General features: G+C 46.0%; 1 long non-coding RNA gene across 1 annotated transcript in view; it reads left to right on the top strand.

Moving 5' to 3' along the window:
- The first annotated feature begins 947 nt into the window (after positions 1 to 947).
- LOC140712624 (uncharacterized) overlaps positions 948 to 7,320 on the top strand; it is a 24,052-nt gene continuing 17,679 nt past the window's right edge. Inside the window, exon 1 of the long non-coding RNA XR_012094335.1 lies at positions 948 to 1,196. This is a non-coding gene — a long non-coding RNA (uncharacterized lncRNA). The remainder of the gene's footprint in view (positions 1,197 to 7,320) is intronic.

The raw sequence follows: 7,320 nt of genomic DNA, 5'->3' as shown, positions 1-7,320 counted from the left end.
CTGGCAAGTGCCGAGGCCAGGTCCAGATGCAAACACCTTCTTCACCTTCCAGGCAAACTGGCACCTGCCACCTGGCTCCAGCACTGCTGGGCAGTGAGTGAGATACATCCCTGGATAAGTAGGACACCACTGGTCCGAAGAAAAATAGCCCCCAGAGGGGTCGCTGTCACAGGCCCTAAAATCTGTGAGTGTGTTACATTACATGGAAAGGGAAATTAATGCTGTGGATAAAATTAAAGCTACTAATTGACTTTAAAATGGAGAGATTATTCTGAATTGTCCAAATGGGCCCAAAGTTTAAGGATCCTGCAAGGATTAGAGGGCAGTAGAACTGGAGAGGGAGAGGGGGCTCTGGAAGGAATGCAGGAGAAGGCACCATCTCTGGCTTTGAAGGTGGAAGAGGGGCCCCAAGCCAAACTATCTGGGTGCCCCCTAGAAACTGGGAAAGATAAGGAAACAGCTTCTCCCCTGCATTCTCCAGAAGGAACGCAGGCCTGCTGACACCTCAATTCTAGCTCACTGACACCTGTGTTGGACTTTCAATAATTTGGGTTGTTTAAGCCACTAATGTGATGATTTGTTACAGCAGCCAAAGAAAACTCATGCAACCACTTCAAGAAGTTAGCACCTCATCTCCGACTGTGCTTCAGGAACATGGCTGATTTACTTTTATGATTATGACTTATATGTCAATTATATCGCAGAAGATCTTGGAGATGTTTGTGTAGACTGGGTGGATTAATTTTGTTCTGAAAACATATACCCTGTGCTTTTAAGCGTTTTCAAGCCGGGGTCTTAGAATGCTTTGCCGACACCAGCAGAAGAGAGAGAAGAGAGCTGCCCATGATGACCTGAGGGCCGCATCTGCCTGGGTCTGGTTCCATGAGCTTGGTGTATCGCTTCCATCCGTTCTGTACCTGCTCACAGAAACCACAGAGATAGCACGGCTGTGATAGCAACAGTTCTTAACCGCACAGTGGAAACACATGTGAAAAACAAGCCTCCCAGGCTGGAGAACGGCTCCCACCTGTGCCTTTGGAAACATTCGGAGCGCAGTAAACAATTACGAGAAGGGGAAAGAGAAAGCAAGCGATCACTCATCCAGGAGCAGATTTTTAATGATACTTTAGGAGAAGTTTTCCTAGAAGACAGTGGCTAACGTGAACATGCATTTGCCTAGACCATTTGGGGACCTGGTAAGTGATACTTTTGAGTAGTAAACTTTAGAAATTCAACCCAAATGGAGAACGCCTTACCCAACACAAGGAAGCTTAAGGGAGTTAGAAATGAGCGCAGACGGGTTGAGAAGGCGTATCTTCTCAGGGAAACGCCAAGGTGGTTCCACGAGGCTGAGAAAAGTCAGTGTCATAATGAATTGATGTCCCTCCCCGCGCTCCTCCCAGGAGCGAGGGGAAGTCAGACATTGTCAGAGGGAAGCCTTGGATGTGGAATGGGCCGGGTGCGGTGGCTCAAGCCTGTAATCCCAGCACTTTGGGAGGCTGAGGCGGGCGGATCACGAGGTCAGGAGATGGAGACCATCCTGGCTAACACGGTGAAACCCCGTCTCTACTTAAAAAATACAAAAAAACTAGCCGGGCGAGGTGGCGGGCGCCTGTAGTCCCAGCTACTCGGGAGGCTGAGGCAGGAGAATGGCGTGAACCCAGGAGGCGGAGCTTGCAGTGAGCTGAGATCCGGCCACTGCACTCCAGCCTGGGCGACAGAGCGAGACTCCGTCTCAAAAAAAAAAAAAAAAAAAATGTATGTGGAATGGGGTCTGGGGGAGTCTGAAAGAAGGACTGCCCGGCCGATCTCACTGGAAAGTGATTCCTTAGGCACAGATTTCACTCAATGAAATACAATTTTAGGCCAGGTGCGGTGGCTCACACCTGTAATCCCAGCACTTGGGGAGGCCAAGTCAGGCGGATCACAAGATCAGGAGTTTGAGAAACTCCTGGAGCGCCAGGGGAAGTTGAGGAATATAGGGCATCTGTGCCCTGCAGCAGGACAATTCTGAGGGTCCCTAGCAGGCCTGAAACCCCGTCACTACTAATAATAAAAAATTAGCTGGGCTTGGTGACATGCGCGGGTAGTCCCAGTTACTCAGGAGGCTGAGGCAGGAGAATCGCTTGAACTTGGGAGGCGGAGGTTGCAGTAAGCCGAGATCATGCCACTGCACTCCAGCCTGGGTGACAGAGTGAGATTCCATCTCAAAAACAAACAAACAAACAAACAAAAACAGAAAAAAAAAAAGAAAAAAAATACAATTTTGAAGATCTGCCACCATGTTCCAAGCACTGTACTTGGTATTTGGAGTAGAAGGATGTACCAGGAAGAGGCCCCAATACCCTGAGAGCCTGGAGGCAGCTGTGGGCAGAAAAACAAATCAATTCCAAAACCACGTACTGTGTGCAGTCTCTGAATATGGACAGAGGTATGAGAGGAGCTCAGAGGATGGCATTGTTCGATCTGAGCACCCTGGAAAGCCCTTAGGAGGAGGTGTCACTGGAACTGCTGGCTAGAGGACACACCAACTCATGGCCACATCTGACTGGCATCGCCATCTCTCCTTTTCCCATGCATCCATTCCTTTGATGGTGTTATTCACTGTGTGTCTTTCTGCTAGCTTGTGTCTCTTTTTCACCTTGAGCAATGCAGCTGCCTTTCATCTTCTCCGGGTCATTGGGCTAGAGTTCAAGGTTATCAGATGACCTGTAAATAAAAGTTTACTGCCCCACCTTGAGCAACCAGAGTGATGCCTGCAGAGCATTCTTAACTTGGAAGATTGGGTAGGCCCAGGGAATGCTCTCCAGGTCACACCAGAAGGACCATTTGGAAATGGCAACTATTAAACCCTGGGCAGTGGGGTAGGGGAGCAGTAGTGGAAGCCTGGAAGGCTGTCCAGGGGAAAGCTGCTGACTGAAGCAGGAGAAACACACTCCTATGGTGTGTGGAAAGAGCTCAGTCGTAAGGACGGATGCAGCTACAGGGACTGTAGCCAAGTCTTGCTGTGAGGCCACACTCATCTGGCTAAGATTTGCACCCACTGTGGCCCTAAGAGGATCACAGCCCAAAGTGGTAAGGTTGAGTGAAAGTGCAAATGTTGCAATCATCAGAACTTTGGAGACGAGGTGGGAACGTGGGTTTGTCGGCCAGCAATGTACCCATGAAGGTGACTGTGGAGTCTGGAGGCCGTCTTGCTCCAGAGTGTGCAATGTGCTGCCTGGAGAAGCTGGCTGGTAGCCAGGCTGGGACCTACCTGGGGAAGCAACTGGAGTGAAGAATGTGACCCTTTTCCCTGAAGGCTCAGGAACTTTGTCGTTTTAGGGACCAAGAACTGTTCAAGACTATAATGCCAATGGGCTGGTTTTTGGAAGAGCCATACCAGTCAAGTGGATTGGAAACTTGTACGACGGACCAATGCATGTCCTCCTGTGTTGTTTCAGGGGTGAGCAATTCAAGGGGTGCTCTCCCAGATGCAGTACTGGGCTGTACTCAGCCCTTAGAAGTTACAATGACTGCTCACTGATTCATCCATCGTGGTGGTTATGTTTCTGCTCTGCATCAGGTTGATTTTTTTTTTTTTTTTTTTTTTTTTTTTTTGAGACAGAGTCTCGCTCTGTCACCCAGGCTGGAGTGCAGTGGTACGATCTTGGCTCACTGCAAGCTCCGCCTCCCAGGTTCACGCCATTCTCCTGCCTCAGCCTCCCCAGCAGCTGGGACTACAGGCACCCGCCACCACCCCCGGCTAATTTTTGTATTTTTTTTCTTTTTTTTTTTTTTTTTTTTTTTAGTAGAGACGGAGTTTCACTATGTTAGCCAGGATGGTCTCCATCTCCTGACCCTGTGATCTGCCCGCCTCAGCCTCCCAAAGTACTGGGATTACAGGCATGAGCCACCGCACCTGGCCCATCAGGTTGATTTTAAGGGTTAACTCTACAACAGGGAAATTAGATTTTTAAGTTCTAGAGAAATCCTACTGTAAAGAAACTCAACCTTTGGCTATTAACTCCTACACGTATACTCATCTCTGAACTAGGTGAGTCCTATATATCTCCTATTTCTGTTATTACAAATTTAAAATCACCACTAAATTTATACCCCATAACAAGCTGGTTTACATCTATTTATTTTAAAGAAACAAAAAGCTTAAGCCTTACATTCTCTAAAAGATATAGAATTTCCTTAAAAATCGAATAGGAATTTGGTGTTTATAAACAAGTTGCAAATTTGATTAGAAACAAAGAAAAACAAAATTCGTGTGGGTGTGTGTTTTATACAGTGAGTCCAGGAAATATTTGCAAGCAGCAAGTTGATAATAACAAAAGCTTATATTTGTGTGCTAACAATGAACCAGGTACTGTCTGATGCATTTTGCATATACAACCTCATTTATAATCTTCAGAGGAACTTAACCCTCTTATAAGAGTGAACTTTTTTGAAGTTGAAATTTCTAAGTATTTTTTCATATTTTATAACGAAAGAGTTTCTGGACCATTCATTTCTTATATGAGTTTTGGTGGTAGTTCCAGCCATTTTTGCCCATTAAAAAATTTTGAATCAAGGTGTTAGGATGTGAACTTTGGGAACATCAACCCTAACTGAACATCTGGATTCTCTGAGCTTCCCCCGCCCCCTTCAGTTCCTCCCAGGAGGCCCATCCAGTCACAGAAAGGGTTCCACCGCACAGGCAGGCACTGGCCAACTATACTCACTGACACAATTCAGAAGGCAGGTTTGATTTATGTATGGGACCTGGGGTGTTGAGGCAGAGGTACTGGCTGCTTTGGGCTGTGCGTGGAGACAAGCTGCCAAACAAGTCCATCTTGATAAACTCTCAGGAGAATTTAGCCAATTAATGAGAAGAAGAGAGCCTAAGAAAATGTAGGATGTACTGAGGCTGGCACTTGTGGATAAACAAGCAAATCAAGTTTCCAGTGTCTTTGATGATCTTTTATACAGCCTGGAACATGTAGACGTGGGAGGAGGAACTCTAAGGTTTGTGAGGGAGGAAATCCCCACAGCCCCCACCCTGGCCGTCCTCAGAGTCAGGAGGGGTCTGGCGGAAGCGGTGTGCATGGGCAGGGAGCTGGCCCCTTCTCACACTTACCTCCTCATCCCTTGCCCATGGATTTAGCATGCTCTGCAGATAGGTTATTAAATGATGAATGAATGACCCAAGAATTCGGAAACTACAGTCTTGTACTGCAAATTCCTGGGAATCTGAGATACAAAGAGAGAAAAATGACATTTGATTTAAAACTGGGTCCAAGGTAGCCTGCTATAGCCAGGATGGTATTTCACTGCAAGTAAAACTGAAGCTGAAAAATATCATGGATTACTCTTCAGCTCCTAGCAATAAACGCTAGACTGTATTATAGATAACTTAAATCTTTTAATGAAACTTTTCTTGTTTTCTTCTTCTTTTTATTTATTTATTTATTTTACTTAATTCTTTTTTTAGACAGGGTCTCACTCTGTTGCCCAGGCTGGAGTGGAGTGCAGTGGCACAATCATAGCTCACTGCAGACTGTAACTCCTGGGCTCAAGCAATCCTCCCACCACCGCCTCCCAAGTAGCTGCGACCAGAGGTGTGCACCACCATGCCCAGTAGAAATGGGGTCTGACTATGTTGCCTAGGCTGATCTTGAACTCCTAGGCTCAAGCAATCCTCTTGCCTCAGCCTCCCAAATTGCTGGGATTACAGGAGTGAGCCACCACGCCTGGCCTGTATGGAACTTTACTATGTGCCTTGTTTTAGTGTATTTTTGTATTGCTATAGAGGAATACCTGAGGCTGGGTAATTATAAAGAAAGTAGGTTTATTTGGCTCATGGTTCTGCAGGCTCTACAGGAAACATGGAACCAGCATCTTCTTTGTTGAGGGTTTCAGGCTGCTTCCTATCACGGTGGAAGCTGAAGGGGAGCTGGTGTGCAGAGGTCACACGGGGAGAGCGAAAGCAAGAGAGAGGAAGGGAAGGTGCCAGGCTGTTTTTAACAACCAGCTCTCGGGAGAACTCTTATGAGAACTGATTGAGCAGGGCCTCCCTCATTACCTACAAGAGGTCACCAAGCCATTGTGAGGGATCCGTCTCACAACCCTAGCACCTCCCATTAGACCCCACCACCTCCCATTAGACCCCACCTTCCTCCAGTGAGGTGCCATCAGGGATCAGATTTCAGCATAACACTTGGTGGGGCCAAACAAATTATATCCAAACTATAGTCTACTTTTCCATATTTGTTCTTTTATGAGTGTCACAAATATCCAGCAAAGAGGTCAAGGCAAGTATTACCCTCCGTTTTACAAATGAGAAACTAAGATGCTTACCCAAGGTCACAAAGCTAGAGAGTATTGCAGCCAATTCTTGACTTTATCCACAATTCATTCTCCCCTACTCCAAGCTTCAAATTGGCCATAGCAAATTTAATTACGTCATCAGTTCTGACTGTTGTCAGCATGCTCTTTCCTCAAAAGAACACAATTTATGAGCAGATTGTATTTTAGAAGTTTCTCTGAGTGGTGCAAAGGAGAAACTGACAAGTTCTAGAATGTATGGAATATGAGATATGTCTTTTAATTTTTAACAGCTTATTTGCCCTTTTCACTACGCTTTTTCTATGCTTCTATTTTTCTCCCTTTTTTGCCTTATCTTGAATTGCTGGTTTTCCTTATCTCTTTTTTCCTCCTCTCCACTGGTTTGGAAGTAATGTTTTTATTCCTTCACTGGTTATTCTTAAAGCTTATATATACCTCTTGACTTAACAAATTTTAAAATAAATTGATATCTCTACCTTCATCAATAATACAAGGAATTCAGAACACACTGACTCTAGTCACTTGCAGTATTGCTCATGTTATATGATCCAGTGTTAGTCATTGCTATTGTTATTGTTTACAAATATTTGTATTAGTTAGTTATGGCTGCATAATGATTACCCCAAAACTTAACAGCTTATAACAACAAACATTTATTATGTCAGTTTCTGTGGAGCAGAAACCTGGGAGCTGCTTGTCTGGGTGTTTCTGGCTTAGAGCCTCATATGAGACTTGTGGTCAAGCTGTCGGCCAGGGTTGCAGCCATCTCAAGGCCCAAGTGGAGCTGAAGCATCTGATTTCCAAGCTCATTCGTGTGGTTTGGCAAAATCCAGTTCCTCGTGAGCAGCTGGACTGAGGGCACAGCTCCTCCTCATGTCACGTGGACCTCTCCACAGGGCTGATCACAACAGGGCAGCTTGCTTTCCCCAGCATGAGTGATCTGAGTGGTGGGGACCAGGGGGAAGGACAGAGAAGGGAGAGGGAGAAGAAAGAGAGCAAGCAGCC

This window comes from Chlorocebus sabaeus, chromosome 10, assembly GCF_047675955.1.
Source record: "Chlorocebus sabaeus isolate Y175 chromosome 10, mChlSab1.0.hap1, whole genome shotgun sequence".
Classification (NCBI taxonomy): domain Eukaryota; kingdom Metazoa; phylum Chordata; class Mammalia; order Primates; family Cercopithecidae; genus Chlorocebus; species Chlorocebus sabaeus.
This window is presented reverse-complemented; position numbering and strand designations above follow the sequence as displayed.